Raw genomic sequence first — 16981 nt, forward strand, 5'->3', positions numbered from 1 at the left:
TTTGTCACTATCTGCCACTACTAATGTATTTTGCTCTGACGCTTTCCTTTATCATTTTTGCATTCCTGTTGTTACTGGCCACTTAAGATTTATGTGAGCAGCTCTGTTACACACAAGGGCCTTTCCACCTAAGAGGCTGCGGTAGATACCGTCATTGATTTAACTCTATCTTTTTCTGAAGCAAGTAACCCCTGAGACACACAAAGTATCCAGAAAGATCTGGAACCTGGCATTTCTGGAAAAACTACCACGATAGAATTTATGTGGAACATTTTAAAATTTAATCAGAATTGAAAAACTTCTGGGCAAAAACTACAATCTGGTATATTTAGGGGGTTGTGTGGAAGGTCCACGGGGACTGCGTGGGTTCCAACTTCATAATGGTGGTGTTCTAAGTGTGTTTTTCGGGACAACTTACACGAGCTCTCCATGTTCCACTTTGTTCTATAAACAAAGTTTCAGTGAATATTACAACATAAGAAGAAATAAATAATAAAGAACTGACATATATCTGATTAACTCTCATTAGATTTTTAAAAAAATTTTTTTTGACGTTTACTTATTTTTGAGACAGGGTGAGACAGAGCATGAACGGGGGAGGGTCAGAGAGAGAGGGAGACACAGAATCCGAAACAGGCTCCAGGCTCTGAGCGGTCAGCACAGAGCCCGACGCGGGGTTTGAACTCACAGACCGCGAGATCATGACCTGAGCCGAAGCCGGATGCCTAACCGACTGAGCCACCCAGGAGCCCCGGTCTCATTAGATATTTAGTTCTGCGACCTGCACTTCTGATACTATGTTGCTTTAATTTCCCTTTCAACAAATGTCCTCACTGGCTAAAGACACGGCTGCTTCGATTTTATTTATTTTGACCTTTTTCCTGTGTATTTATTTATTTTGAGAGAGAGAGAGAGCGCACATGCAGGGGAGGGTCAGAGAGAGAGAGAGAACCCCAAGCAGGCTCTGCGAGGTCAGTGCGAGAGCCCGAAGTGGGGCTCACACCCACGGACTGTGCGATCATGGCCTGAACTGAAATCAAGCATCAGACACTTAACCAGTTGAACCAACCCAGGCATCCCAACTGCTTCTTTGATTTCAGACATGGTAGACTGTTCTGGTCTATAAAGCCTTTCTCTGCCTGCGTGTAGTGAGCTCAGCGTAACAGGTGTACGTAAAATAACGCAGATCAAATAGGTGACAAACTAGACAATATTCTCTTTCCCAACAAGGAGGGAAAGAAGGCACGACACCATCACCTGCCATTAGAAGAGCTGTCTGAATCACTACGAGGTATTTCCGAGTCTACCGCCATGTTTTGGCATCTATAGGGAAAGCTCTCACTGCAAACAAAAGGTTAATAGTTTTGCTTTTCCAGCTGTTTCACTGGGGCCAGATGTCTGAGTAGCTCAAAATACTTAGCTGCATATTAGGGCCACACAATCTGCTGCTGCTTGTCAGGAGAGCTGTTAACTTCTGTAGAATGTTGCTCTGAATGCCATTAAGGTTTGAATTAAAATAAATTTGCTAAGTGGCTTGTATATTGGTGCTGGGACAAGAATTAGTCTAACGGAAGCAAAAGCACATGATTTCCCTTCTACCTGATCTGAGGGACACTCTCGGGCTTGATACCGACCCTCTCCGCCGTCTGTGTTCCCTGGCTGGCTTTCGCAGTTCTGCAAGTTGCCTGCACAATGCCGTATGCATCCCCAAACCTTCTCTCCACGTGGAATCTTATACGATGGAAAGAATTCTTGGAAAACCCGTTAGGGGTTTATGCTCATCGAGAGTACTGTTGTGTGCTCGCTTCGGCAGCACACGTGACTAAAATTGGAACGACGCAGAGAAGACTGGCATGGTCCCTGCGCAGGGATGACACATAGATTCATGAGAATAGTGTCGTAACAGTGAACAATTATCTACTGTCCTACAGATTATAAATGATAAGATGCCATGCATGTCTTAGATTTGGACAATCTAAGCTCAAAGTCAAATTTAAGTCAAGTTTGAGTTTAAATTTAGTGCTTAGCTCTTTACGTACTGTATCTGCGGGCCACATCTCACATCTGGCCCATTTGCATACATGCTCTCTCATTTATTCCTTATAATTATTGCAAGAGGCAGTTATATTTGCTATCTTCATTCTCGTGAAGGGGAAACTGAGACGAGGTACTGGTGACGCTGGGATTTAACTGTAACTTAGTTAACTAATTCCATGGGCCGAGAGTTTTGTATTGTTTCTTGCTTGAATCAGTACAGATTGCTTCCTCTGTGGCAACTAACTGAAAACCGCACAAATAAAGGTTTTGGTGCTGCGACTGGCAGAGAAGGCGGGAGCATTTCAGAGTTCAGTTCCAAGCTGAGCGAGGGCCTGGGGGCCTGAGGAAGCAGCCTAGCTTCAAGGAGGTTCTCAGGATCAACACCTTCTTTCTGCCTTCTCAATGTGTTTGGCAATTGCCACAGTGAACAGTTCCTGTCATTTTCACCTAAGATATCTTTGAATTGGTCCCATAAGCTGTTTACACATATTGATGCCATACGACTTGCCCCTTTTCAAAAGAGAAAAATACAAAACTTGTGTTTCTTTTTTTTAAATTAACATTTATTTATTTTTGAGAGAGACAGGCAGAGTGAGAGTGGGGGAGGGGCAGAGAGAGAGGGAGACAGAATCTGAAGCAGGCTCCAGGCTCTGACCTGTCAGCACAGACCCTGACGTGGGGCCCGAAATCATGAAACCTGAGATCATGACCTGAGCCGAAGTCGGAAGCTTGACCGTCGAAGCTGATGGAGCCACCCAGGGGCCCCAAAACTCGTAACCTTGAAACAAAATTATTCCTGTAGTACTGTGGAATGTAGGGAGCTTTCATTTTATTTTTAACAAGAAAATTTGCATTTCATGGCAAAGGGAGAGCGTGTGTGTGTGTGTGCGTGTGTGCGCATGTGCATGCCCGCACATACACACATCCATGATGGTCCTGGTAATTATGAAAAATTATTTTTACTTAATTAGTTTACTTAACTATAGAATATGATCTTGCAAAGATACATGAACTATCCACCTTTTACCAAAGAACTTCAGAAAACTGAATTAATATGTCTAACTAGCATTTTGTTTGCTTTCTTCTATCTTCTCTATGTTCTTCCTTAATAATCAAGTGTAGCATAAAATAAGAACCCTGCCTCTGTTGACATAATTTATAGAAATGTATTAGGATGGCTAAACTGACACATTATCTTGTATTTTATGTGGATATTAAGGTATTCAGAGCCTTAGGAAAACTGATAAAGAGGGAAAGTAAGATCGGGACAGACTAGGACTTACTAAGAAATTTTCGAAACAATGCAAAGAGTGCACAACTGTGCTAAAATCAATAGGGGGTGCGATTTCATTAGAAGTGTCATATTTCAAGAAGTCTTAATACCGGTGTTCCGTTTCTCATTTAAATATCCCTAAAGTCTTCTAGGTCCAGATGAATGAGACAGAATAAGGAAAATCTTCCTTATGTCTCCCAAACAAAAAGGAAGGGTAGCTAAAAATGTATTTTTATGTTAAATGACATACGTAGACTTACCTTAAAAAAGGGAAGAGGAAATCTCCACTGATACCTAGGATAAATAGAAAATAACTTTAAATATCTATGAGAGGGGGAAGAAGACAGAATTTACTCAAAGTAATAGCAATTAGATTGACAACAGGCTTTTTATCATTAAAAAAAAATAAGGTCAATAAACTGTCATCTTTAAAGTATCCAACTTGAGAGTGCTTAGACTAGCTATGCCATTATACTGCCTGGAAGGTGTCAGAATAAAGTCAAGGCATGTAAGAGATACAAAGTCTATGAAAGTTTATTATCCATATGAAAGTTTATTATCCATCGACCCATCTGGAAGAAACCACTGAGGATGTAGCTAAGGAGGAAAACATTGAATCTAGCTGGGAAAAGTGAGGTTCAAATGACACTGTAACCAAAAAAAGTTCAAATATGTGATATTAGTTTCCCATCGCTGCTTGTAACAAATACCCACAAGCTTAGTGATTCAAAGCCACAAATTTATTGTCGCCAAATCTGGAGGTCAGAAGTTTAAAATTGTTCTCACTAAGCTAAAATCACGGTGTCAGCGGGTTTGATGTATTTCAGATACCTTGAGGAGAGTACACTTTCTTGCCTTTTTCCAGCTCTCAAGGCTACATGCATTTTTTTTGGCTCATGGCTCTTTTCTTCATCTTCAGAGCCAACTAAAGTAGCATCTTGAAATCTCCATTTTCTCCCTCTGCTTTCCACATTTCCTTGTCTGACTCTCTGGCCATCGTCTTTCCCTTCTAAGGACACTTTTGATTTCTTTGAGCTCACACAGATAACCCAGGAAAAGCTCCCCACTTGGAATCCTCTAACTTAATCACATGCTCAAAGTCTCCTTTTTTGCCATGTACGATAACATATTCACAGATTCCAGGGAATAGAACACAGACATTTTAGAAAGACCCTTTATTCCATTTGCCACACATCGATCAAGCTAAAAAATCAAATACTGTAGAAGTAAAAGAAAGACAGTAGTTTCATTTTTTTAGAATAAAACAAGGGAGAGCAGCAATATTAATCATCTAGTAAAAAAAGGATCAAATTAATTTTAAAGAAAATAGAGGGCAGAAAATTATAAAAAGACAAAAATGCACAATTGAGAAATTCAACAAATGAAAGGGTTGATCACTTGAAAAGACTAATAAGTTTGACAAACTACTGGCAAGACTAACCAAGAAAAAGTGTTTAATGCACAAATCCCCCATAACGGAAAGCACATACATGAAAAGTTAATACAAGGATATTGTAAACAACTCTATGTAAATCAACTTGAAAAAACAGAAGAAATAAAAGAAATCTTAGGAAAATGCAATTTAACAAAACACATCCGAGAAAAAATAGAAACTCTGAATAGTCCTAGATCTATGATATAAATTTAATTCATAATTAATGGGAGAGAACTACCCAAATCCTTCTCAAAGTCCAGAATGAACTTGAAACCAAAGCCTTTCAAAATATTACAAGACAAAATTACTAGCTAATTTTTCCCATAAACATGTAAAAAACCCTGGTGCAAAAAAAAAAAAAAAATCCAGAGATATACTAATAGGATAATACATCAAAAATAAGTGAGTTTTATTCCAGGAATACAAAGTAGGCTTAACATTTGAAAATCAAACAGTGTAATTCACCATAAAAATGAGAAATTTATTTGATCATTAAAAAAATTAATGTTTACTTATTTTTGAGAGAGAGATAGAGCACAAGCAGGGCAGGGAGAGAGGGAGACACAGAATCCAAAGCAGGTTCCAGGCTCCAAGCTGGCAGCACAGAGCCTGATGCAGGGCTTGAACCCACCGACTGTGAGATCATGACCTGAGCCTAAGTCGGATGCTTAACTGACTGAGCCACCCAGGCGCCCCTGTTTGATCATTTTAACAGTTGTGGAAAGTGCATTTGATATAACTTAGCACCTATTCGTGATGGGATTGTGTACTTAGAAAATCCAAAAAAGGCTAAAGATAAATTATTAGTAATTGAGTAAATTCAGTAAGGTCACTGGATTTACTCTCAATTCTTTATATACTTTGTAAACATACATTGCCACAAATAATTGAAAGATAAAATTTTAAAAATGGATATCACTTATAGTACCAGAAAGCAACTCTAGAAATAAATCTAGAAGAGATTTGGAAGACATTGACACAAAGAACTATAAAATATTGGGGCGCCTGGGTGGCGCAGTCGGTTAAGCGTCCGACTTCAGCCAGGTCACGATCTCGCAGTCCGTGAGTTCGAGCCCCGCGTCGGGCTCTGGGCTGATGGCTCAGAGCCTGGAGCCTGTTTCCGATTCTGTGTCTCCCTCTCTCTCTGCCCTCCCCCGTTCATGCTCTGTCTCTCTCTGTCCCAAAAATAAATAAACGTTGAAAAAAAAAAAAAAAGAACTATAAAATATTACTGAGGGGAATTACAGAACATCTAAATAAAAGGAATGACATTTCATGTTTAGGGATTAAAAGCTCAATGAAATATTGGTAGGCCTTCCTAAAAGTCAGCCCATTGATTTATTACAATTTCAACTAAAATCTAAGCTGAATTTTTTTTTTTGGTGAAAAATTTCACAATGATTTTAAAATGTGTATGGAACTAAAGAAGACCAAGGAAGGTGAAATTAATCTTGGAGAAAAACAAGTTAGGCAACTTACCTTTGCAGATGTCAGCATTTATTATATTATAGTAAGGGAGGCAGTATGGTATGAATGTAAAAAAGTACGCAAATAGAACAATGAAGGAGAAAGTAGTGGATTGTCTAACGAATAATGTTATGTCAATAAAATATCTATATAGAAAAAATGATCCGAACCTCTGTTTTACACCATGCATGGAAATTAGTTTGAGGTGGATTGTAAATCTAATATGAAAGGTAACACAATAAAGTCTATAGAAGATTACATATGAGGATATTTTTATCATCTTCCAGTAGACAAAGTTTTCTTAAATAGGACATGAAAAGCTCTGATTATAAAGGAAATGACTGATAGATTTGATTGTAGTAAAATTAAGACTCTGTGCTCCTCAGAACATATTCTTAAGGCTGTGAGAATCAACCTCCTTCAGAGAGTCCTGGATTTCTAGCAGTCACTAAAAAAAGGCAGACGATGCAATTTTAAAATTGAGAAAAAGACTTAAAAGTCACTCGCTAAAAAGTCTGCTACAATTGCTAGTAAGCATGAAAATGTGCTGTACATGATTAGCTATCATAGAAATAAAAACTATACTACAATCAGATGCTATCACCTATGTATCAGAATGACTATAATTGAAAACAAAACCAAAACAATTCTTTAATACTAAAATAGTTCTTTAGTACGAAAAGGGTCTCATATTGCTTGTGGGAGTGTAAATTGGTACAGTCCCTTGGAAATCTGTTTTGCAGTATCCCCTAAAGTTCAATGCTTGCATACTGTATGGCCAACAGTTCCAGCTCAAAGTATGTACCCAAAAGAATGGCCCGCACATATTCATGAAAAGATATATAGAGACGGATGGGTGTATCTATACAGTAAAACCTTGGTATGTGAATAACTTGTTCTGTGAGTGTTCCGCGAGACAAGCAAACATTTCTAATAAATTTGTTTTTATATTTTTTAATGTTTATTTTTGAGAAAGAGAGAGACAGAGCATGAGTGGGGGAGGGGCAGAGACAGAGGGAGACACAGAATCGGAAGCGGGTTCCAAGCTCTGAGCTGTCAGCACAGAGCCCAATTATGGGACTCGAACCCATGAGCCGTGAGATCATGACCTGAGCCAGTTGGACACTTAACCGACTGAGCCACCCAGGGGTCCCTAAATTTTAACTTCATAAGTGAGAGATACCTTGCAATACAAATCGTATGTGATGCCGAATGTCACATGATCACAACTGAGCCAATGGATCTTGAATTTCGCTTTGATATACAAGTGCTTTGGATGTTTTCGGAATGAATTATGCTCACAAACCAAGGTTTCACTGTATGTCTATACTCATAGCTGCAATGTTTATGTTAGTCCAAAGTGGAAATAACCCAAATGTTTATCAGCACAAAGGCAGGTAAGTAAATTTTGGTATATTCATTTCTTTTCTTAATTTCCGTTTCCTTTAAAAAAATTTTTTTTTAAAAGTTTATTTATTTTAAGAGAGAGGGAGAGCACAAGCAGGAGAGAGGCAGAGAGAGAAGGAGAGACAGAGCGCCAAGCAGCCTCTGCACTGTCAGCGTGGAGCCCTACACGGGGTTCAAACCCAATAACTGTGAGATCATTACCTGAGGTGAAATCAAGACGCAGATACTCAACCAACTGAGCCACCCAGGCACCCCCTTAATTCCTATTTCTCATATTAGCATTATTATAGCAGCTTCATTTTGGTTAGAATACACCAGCTTTTTCCTTTTTTAATAACCTTACACACAAATAATTTATTATTTTTGATATATGTAATTTAAGCTAATTTATACATACATTATATACATATATAATATATGTAACTAATTTTGACTTGGTTTTATTTTTTTGCAATCTGAGAATCTCCTTGTTAATTGTTGGGTTTAACTCATTTATATGAGTTGTGTTTATAGGTACGTTTAATGTTATAAATTATGAAATATTTACATTGTGTGTGAATAATCACATTCAGAGAGTTTGATGAGGACTTCTGTATTACTACACTTCTGTATTCTGTTCTATTTCTTGATCAGAGTGGTGCTAAAAATTAATCAAACTGTACATTTAATATGTGTCTTTTGGAACACACTTTATATATCAATTAAAGCATGTCAATTTAAAAATTTACATAAAGTAAGTAAGTTTTAATAAGAATGCAAGGATTTAAGGACATCTCTCCAAAACGGATATGGCATGTGATGAATATGATATTATAATTCTAAATAAAAATATTTACACAATCCATGCTATAAGCAAAACAAGAAAAAACAACAAGATGATTCAACAGCAAAATATGGAAGGAGAAGTATCAAAATTATTGGAAGGAATAAAAGAGAGCATATTTATGACATCAAGTAAGGAATATATTCTTCAAGAAGAAAGTAAAAAGAAAAATCTCTATTCAAGGAAATATTGTTTAGTCTGATTTCATAAAAAAATTAGCATTTTATAGCAACAAAAATAGTCACAAAAAGATGCCATAATCAAATGACAGGAAATATGGTCAATTAGGAAAATCAATTTAGAATGTATATAATATTCAGAATTTTTGATGGGAATGTAAATTAGAATAAAATTTGAATAAGTGGAGCATCTGGTGGCTTAGTCCACTGAGTGCCCAACTCTGGATTTCAGCTCAGGTCATGATCTCATGGTTTGTGAGTTCGAGCCCTGCATTGGGCTCTGTGCTGACAGTGTAGAGCTTGCTTGGGATTCTCTCTTTCCCTCTCTCTGCCCCTCCCCCACTCTGTGTGCACGTGTGTGTGTGTGTGTGTGTGTATGTATAAAGATTATACATACTATATAAAGAATATATTTGTATATATACACAAGGAGTGTATATATAAATATAAACTCCCAGTACAAGTGCATGGATGTTTATTACAGCAATAATTGCAAACAGAAAAGAGACTATATGACCAAAACATTCTTCAAAAAGACAAATTAAATACAATTAGATATTACGTTAAATAGGGGCACCTGGGTGGCTCAGTCAGTTAAAATGTCCGACTTTGGCTCAGGTCATGATCTTATGGTTCATGAGTTTGAGCACTAGGGCAGGCTCTGTGCTGACAGCTCAGAGCCCAGAGCCTGCTTTGGATTCTGTGTCTCCCTCTTTTTTTGCCCCTCCCCTGTTCGTACTCTGTCTGTCTCTCTGAAAAATAAATAAGCATTAATGTTAAATACAATATAGTATCTATATATCAGATAATAGAAAACATTTATCTCAATAGGTATACAAAGATAAGTATCCAAGCATATTTTGAATGCAGCAAGATGTATGCAGTGATCACATTTATATAAATAAACACTCACACACATTCAATGTGCGAATCTGTTAAACCAATGCAATGCACCCTTTTCGAAAATTAGTGTGTGTGTGTGTGTGTGTGTGTGTGTGTGTGTAAAGCTATAGAAGTGGGTTGATGGTAGAGATTGCTTCTGATGACCAGGGCTGAGAAATAGGAAGGGGATAGGGAAAATGACATAGGGTATGCCACGAAATTAGAATTTACTTCATTTCTAAAAATTAGGTTTTTTTTTCAAATTTTAAACATTTGAAGCAAATATTAAAGAATTGTAAATGCTTACAATTCTTGGTGGCGTAATTCATATGTGATAATTTTGTTGTTCAATATGTTATAAAAGTGCTATGGAAGGCTTTTTAATTGGTGAGATAAATAGGTCCATTTAGGTGGCCAGGAGTGTTGGCGAAGTGATTTGGAGACCAAATGAAAAGTCTACTCGGGACCCTGATAAAAGAAGTTAGCAACTCATGCTGGAACAAAGGTACAAAGACCCTAGGGAGATACCACTGAAGATTTGCATTTATTATCATGTTTCTGCATTTGAGTTAGAGGAGGGGAAAAGAGAGAAGGGCGGTGGTCGGTGACAATCATTCTTTTATTCATCTATTCATTAGCTCAAAAAGGACTTACGGAGCAAAGGCTAAGTACTGCATATTGTCCTAGCTGCTGTCAGTTCACACAGGAAAGTTTCCTTCCGTCTCAAAGAAATGTGGCGACCCCTCTACTAATAAATGCAAATGGCCACTGTAGTACAGGAGAAAGAATGTCTGTGGGTATTGGAGAAGATCTCCCATTCTGGAAAGATCTCATGTTTTGAAAGATGAGGCATTATGGGGAGAGTGGAAGGTAGCTGCAAACCACTACATGTAAAGAGATGGGGAAATGGGGGCAGGAACGATCGGAGACATTTGGGTCACTAAATTCATCTTGTCCTGTTCAAGCAGAGTGTTTTGTGAGAACCAGCCGATCAGAGGCTGTAAATCAGCATGAGGCCTCATTGCCAAGAGCCCTTTAGACCGTTCTTGGTTGTTATGGGTGATTGGATGCCATCTAAGCATTTCCAGACTGGGAACGATATAACAATTACTGTTTTGGAAACGGAATCCAGTCAGCTGGGCAGAGGAAAGAACAGAGGCCAGAGACAGAAAGATACATGAGGCTGCTAGAGAAAACCATAGACTAATAAGATAGAGGTAGTGTGGGTGGAAAGGAGGGGAGAATTTAAAAATGAAAGTGGTATAGTATGGGGAGATTTGCTGGCTCTTTGGATACGGGAAGGCAGGGCGAGGAGAGTTGATAATGACTGCATTTTCATTAGGCATCAGATAAGCACTTTTAAGTCATCCAATGATGTCCAGTTGGCAGGTGGAAATAGGAAAACCAATTATGGGTCTTCGTCTGCCTATGAATTTCAGGAAGCCTGTATTGAAGCCAGTTCCCCTTTTAGTCAGGAATCCGATTTGGGCTAATAAGCTTCAGAACCATGGCTTACTTCATGTCATGGCTTTGGCTGTGACAGGAAAGTTTATTTATTGAATTGGAAGTTGTTCTCCTGAAGTACAATCAGTATGGATGCACATCTAAGGGGAACTCTTTCTCTTTCGACAGCATTACCACAAAGTGAAAATTTCCACACAGAACCAGACAAATATTAATGTAGGAAGACACTGAGGAAGGACACTGATTGGTTTACTGGAAAGGGTCTGATTCAGATAAACTAATACATGTAGACAGTCTCAAATATAATGACCTTCTCCGCTCTTAGAGTGTCATGATATGAAAATATTCCATGGCCATTCAGACAGCAATCACTTGCACACGCAAGGTTTTTAAAAAGGAAAAGGAAAACCTAACGCCTTTGACACCTGGAAGCATGATTTTAAATAGTTGAGGAAATGATCAACTTAAAGTAGGAAGAGCCAAACTGGGGACTAGGTGCTGAGTCATCACTTTTTCCCATTTTGGGAAGTCAGAGGGTGTCACTGAGTGTTTGCTGGTCACTTGTTTATGCCAAGAAATTGATTACTTCCTTTGCCTGAAGTTAAAGAGCTCTGAAGACACTTTGTCGAGATCTGATGTTTTGAGAACTCTTAACAATCATGGGCTCAGAATTGCTTGAACGCATAGTCATTGGTCATGCTCTAACTCAGAGCCAGGGTAGAGAATTTGAAAAATGAAATCCAATTGTCAATTTCTACAATATGCCTGCAAGTTCTTGAATATCCAATTAAATTGCTAGCTCAACTATGCTTCCTCTAGCAAAAAAAAAAAAAAAAAAAAAAAAAAAAAAAGGATTCTCATTTCCTGAATCCCAATGACATTTTCTTTATCCCCTTGTAAGATGCCTTATTTAGAGAAACACAGCGTGAACTTGTATATTCATCTATTCTGTAACGGTTCACAGGACTGGTCACTTTGCCCTGGGAGAGGGTGGAAAATCAGAAGGAAGTGGATAGTCCCATGTCAATCACTGTAAGAAGAAATTATACTTGAGAACAAGGTAGAAGAAAGCTAGATTAGCCTTGGTCAGAAGGAATCCAGGCAAATAGACCCACCCATAACTTCCATCTCTGTCCAAAAGGCCGTTTTACTCTTGTTGCTATTATGCCAGCACTGGATGCCCACTGTCAGAGGCTGGATGATGCCAGCTGGGTGAAACATTTTGTCAGATTGTGGCTGAGTCCCTTTTCCATGGTAGATGCTCCCTGCTGGGCATTAACATGTGATACAAAGGCCTTCATACTTTGTGCCCACTCTCATGTCTCCACCTCAGACTTCCTTGTCCTTAATCGTCTGATTGTTCCCTCTAAAGGCACTTGGTCAGTTGACCAGCTCATTGGCCACTGCTCATGAATTCACATATATTCTAATATCTGGGTATTTCTCCTTCCACACAAGACATATGACCACCTTATGCTGTTCCAAGCTCTGCCCATCGATAGTATTTTCCGTTACTACTTTGGATTGAGGTCATCCTTAAGTCAAGTTCAATGCAATTATAGTCCATTTTTATCTAGCTCCCAAACTTCTCAACTTATCTTTGACTTTCAACAGTTTGATTAAAATGTGTACTGGTGTGGATCCCTGGGTTTACCTAAGTAGAAGTTGTTGAGCTTCTTGGATTTGTATATCTATGTATTTTCTCAAATTTGGGAAGTTTTCAGCCATTATGTTTTCAAATAATTTCTCTGGCTCTGTCTTTATTCTCCTACAATGCCCATCATGTGTCTGCCAGCTGGCTTGAATCTGTCCCATAAATTGAATTTTTTAAGCTCCAATTTTTAAAATAATTTATATCTCCTTTTTGATATTGTTTTTGTTGATAGGCCATTTTCCCATATTTCTTTCAGTTCTTTGTGTTCTCGTTGATGTTTAGCGTGTTTGAGACAGTTGTTTTAAAACTTTTCTTTACTAAATCTCATGCATGTGTTTCTTCAGTGATGGTTTCTGCTTTAGAACACAAAACAAAATCAATGTGAAGAGAAGGACATTGTGGTTTTTTTTAATGTTTACTTAGTTATTTTGAGAAAGAGAGATAGAGTGAGAGTGCAAGCAGGGGAGGGGCAGAGAGAGAGAGAGGGAGAGAGAGAATCCCAAGCAGGCTCTGTGCTGTCCGCATGGAGCTCGATCCCACAAACTGTGAGATGGGGACCTGAGCCGAAATCAAAAGTCAGACATTTAACTCGTTGAGGCACCCAGGCGCCCGTGTTCCGTTTTGTTTTTAATTGAGGTATAATTGACATATTTGGGGAGTAAAACATAAAGATTTGACATTTGTATATTACAAAATGGTCACCACAATTAGTTAACATCTGTTATCATACATAGTTACATTCTTTTCTTGTGATATCTTTTAAGACCCACTGTTGCAGTAAGTTTCAAATATGCAATACAATAATGTTAACTATAGTCACTGTGTTTTACATTACGTCCCCAGGACTTACTGACTTTATAACTGGAGGTTTACTTCCCTCTTCCCCACCATATACATGACTGCTTTTCAATGCCTTAATTTCTCGAAAAATTTTACCTCAGCTCTTCCGGGCCTTCGGTGTTCTAACGCATTTCTCTGCCATAGTCCCTTGCCTTCATATATCTGTAGGTTTAGTCTCTCCGCAGTTTCCACACAATGTGCTACCCATCACTGCCTGCCGCGACTTCCACCAGCTATGCCACTGTTCCTATCTGACCTCCAAGTCAGGTGAGACTGGAATCAGTACCCTGGCAGCCCCAAGGGAGACTAGAACATACTAAAAAATTCCAGTCTGCTCCTTTCATCCAGAGGGAAAGAATGGAGACTTAAGCCACTTTCTCCTGACCATGCTGTGCTGGCCCAGAAAGGGGATGGGGCAAGGCGAATGAAATCACCGAAAATTTCCAAAACTGGAACAGGTTCAGCTCCTTCCCCATCAGAGCAGTTGTATTTGTCATTATTTCTGCCAAGAACACTTTTTTTCAGAACATTGCAGATATCCTTCTTATCTTTGTGTTCTCAACTCAGATGACATACCTTCAGAAGATCTTTCCTGACCACCACAATTAAGGTAGCTGTTGCTTTTTGATTTGCTTCAGCTAACTTATCTGTTGCTTATGTTTCTCCCCTATTCAGATATTAGGACAACAGTAACAACAATAGTAGCACTGAGAAGTGACTGTGGCTTCCTCTGATCTCAAAGGTGCTCATCTAAATTTCAGTTCTACTGGAAATTGGCATAGCAGGAGACACACAGGCATCTAATTCTCACAGCTGGGATTTGGAGTTATTGTATCCTGCCATAAAGAAGTCAGGGAGGTTCTTTTTATCCCAGTCGGTGAAGCTAAGTTTATAGGTTTCATAAATTAGTTTGTATACATCAATTTTTATTTAAAATAAGGTTGTGCTTTAATTTTTAAATAACGAAATATGCATGACATCTGCATCTAGAATTAATGAATGCTATATTCCCCCCCCAAATTTCTTATGTAGCCCTTCTTTATCTATTTACTTACATTAAAAAAACAATTATAGGTATAGTGAAAGCCGCTCTCCCTCATGTATTACAACTCCAAGTTTCCCCAGACTTAGTGACTAACATGGATTTCAGTTATCCCAGCAAGGCCAGATGGACTTCCAGGATATCCCTCACCCCTTGATTCTTATCGCACATATATTCTATAAATCAACGTTTCTCAGTCTTTACTGTGTATATGAACCACCTGTTGCCACATGACCTTCTCCTTCTTCAAACACAGAAACATAAAATCTTCCTTATGCTGGATTCCTCTTATGCTTCAAATTTCTCTCTTAAAGAGCCTGTTGATATTAAGGACTCACCTGTGTCAGGTCCACTGGAAGATAATATCTTTATCTTAAAGTCAACTGACTTGAGATTGTTTTAAGGTTTCTTTATTTTGAGAGAGAGCACGCGAGCATGAGTTGGGGAGGGGCAGAGAGAGAGAGAGAGAAAGAGAGAATCCCAAGGTGGGCTTTGAACCCATGAACCATGAAATCATGACCTGAGTTGAAATCAAGAGTAAGACGCTTAACTGACTGAGCCACCCAGAAGCCCCTGATTTGCGATGTTAATGACATCTATAAAATCTTTTCACCGCAGCCCCTAGGTTAGTGCTTGACTGAATAACCGGAAGAGAGTATGTGTACCTCAGGGGCCAGAAATTTGGGGGACTGCCTTAGAGTTCTCCCTAACACACCTGCTAAGTCCAGGACAGGTGTTCACTTAAAGTAAAAGTCAGTACGGCCTCTGGAATTTCCCCACGTTGGAACAAGGAGCTGGCTATACAAGTCCGATCACAAAGTGCTTGCATTCAGTACTTCCACAAAATGGTTATTTTTTCACATTAGATTTGCTAAGTGCAATTCTATTCGTGAGAGACAGTCAAGTTCTAGAACTTCAAAGCGTTTATTATCTAGTAAACACAGGAGTAAAAAATTTGAATACGTATTTTAATGGAATACATGGTTTAATAAGGCAAACAAATTATTAAGGAAATACATATTATATATATTTTATATATTAATATTATATCTGTAATTTATATATATACTTATATAAAGCATATATATATATATTCATACATAACGTAAATTAATGATGAGTGCTATCAATGACAGCAGACCTGGTCTAAGGATCCAGGGAGGGAGGAGAGCCCACAAGAGTAGCCAAGAGCGTCCTTGCCTTCATGCAAGGTGGAAATCAAATGTGAGCCAGCAGGAGGAAGTCAAATGTGAGCCATCTTCTTAAAGCAGAGTTTAAGGAAGATATATATATATATATATATATATATATATATATATATATAAATGGAGCCTCCAGGAGACTCAGAAAGGAAAAGAGGAAGCCTCCTTTTTTGTTCAGGGTCTAAGGGTTTTTACTGAGGATGGTGATCTGGTGCCCACATCTTCTCAGGCATCCAGGAACCAGTGAGAACAAACATGGGGGGCCCAGGGATTATTCCTTGGAGCCAGGGGACCTTAGCTTGGAGATATCTAGCACAGGTGGTGTAGAATATGCATATGATAACTTCCTCTGGTCATTCTCACCTGGTCCTTCCTTATGGTATTTATTCCAGAGAATCATTAATTCCTTGTCTCTTACAGGGACGACATAGGCTATTTGCATTACGAGGCTATGTGTAGAGTTGGGAGGGCAGTGCAGGTCCTGGCAAGAATAGAAGCCAGAAAAGAAGCAAAGGAGAAACACAGCTTTTTTTCTCCTGGGTTCCCCTTGGCTTCCCTGTCTCACTATGAAGAGAAAAAAACGAAAGAATGATGTAGTAAAGAGTGGGGGGTGTATTAGGTGAGCTATTCAGAGAAGGACTGTGGGAACAGGCCAAGTCAGAGCAGAACCCAGAAGGAAGTGAAGGAATAGACCAGAAATTGATCCCAAGTCCAAGTCCAAGGTTGTCACAATCTCGGTCTTCTTAAAGACCAAGGCACTGAGTCGGAGGTGAAGAGTTTGAAATTCGGTAGGGAAGGAAGGCTAAAGACAGATTACACAGAATTACAATCCAGCATACCTGGCAAGGTAAACGTCACCTGAAAGCTTGTAAAATATGCAGAATTTCGGGCCCCACCTCAGACCTGCAGAGTCAGAATCTGGACCTCAACAAGATTCTCAAGTGATTCTCAGGTAATTCAGTTGACATTGAAAGTTTCAAAAGCACTGAGTGCAGACAGAAAACATTGCAGATATTTTTAAATCATTATTGATGAAAAGCCATTGGTTTGGAAAAGGGATTGATGTGACCTGATTTTCAGTTATTAAAAGCCATCCCGGCTCTCTGGAGACTAGACTAGGGAGGGGATATAAGAGTTAGGATGCTAAGCTGTGGTGCAGGTGGGAGAGAGAGTCCTGAGATGCTCTCACTCACCACCTGGAAGATCGGGGTAGGTATAAAACTGTCTGGAATGCATATTTGCAGAGTGATCACGTGGAACAGAACCTGTACATTCC

General features: G+C 38.9%; 1 non-coding gene across 1 annotated transcript; it reads left to right on the forward strand.

Moving 5' to 3' along the window:
• The first annotated feature begins 1797 nt into the window (after positions 1–1797).
• Positions 1798–1905, forward strand: LOC124516769 (U6 spliceosomal RNA). The gene has a single exon (XR_006963169.1). It is a non-coding gene; the product is annotated as a U6 spliceosomal RNA (small nuclear RNA).
• The last annotated feature ends 15076 nt before the right edge of the window (positions 1906–16981 follow it).

Source organism: Lynx rufus, unplaced genomic scaffold (assembly GCF_022079265.1).
Source record: "Lynx rufus isolate CCGP_SWC_20201006 ecotype Redwood Valley unplaced genomic scaffold, mLynRuf1.p SCAF_2, whole genome shotgun sequence".
In the NCBI taxonomy this organism is placed as follows: domain Eukaryota; kingdom Metazoa; phylum Chordata; class Mammalia; order Carnivora; family Felidae; genus Lynx; species Lynx rufus.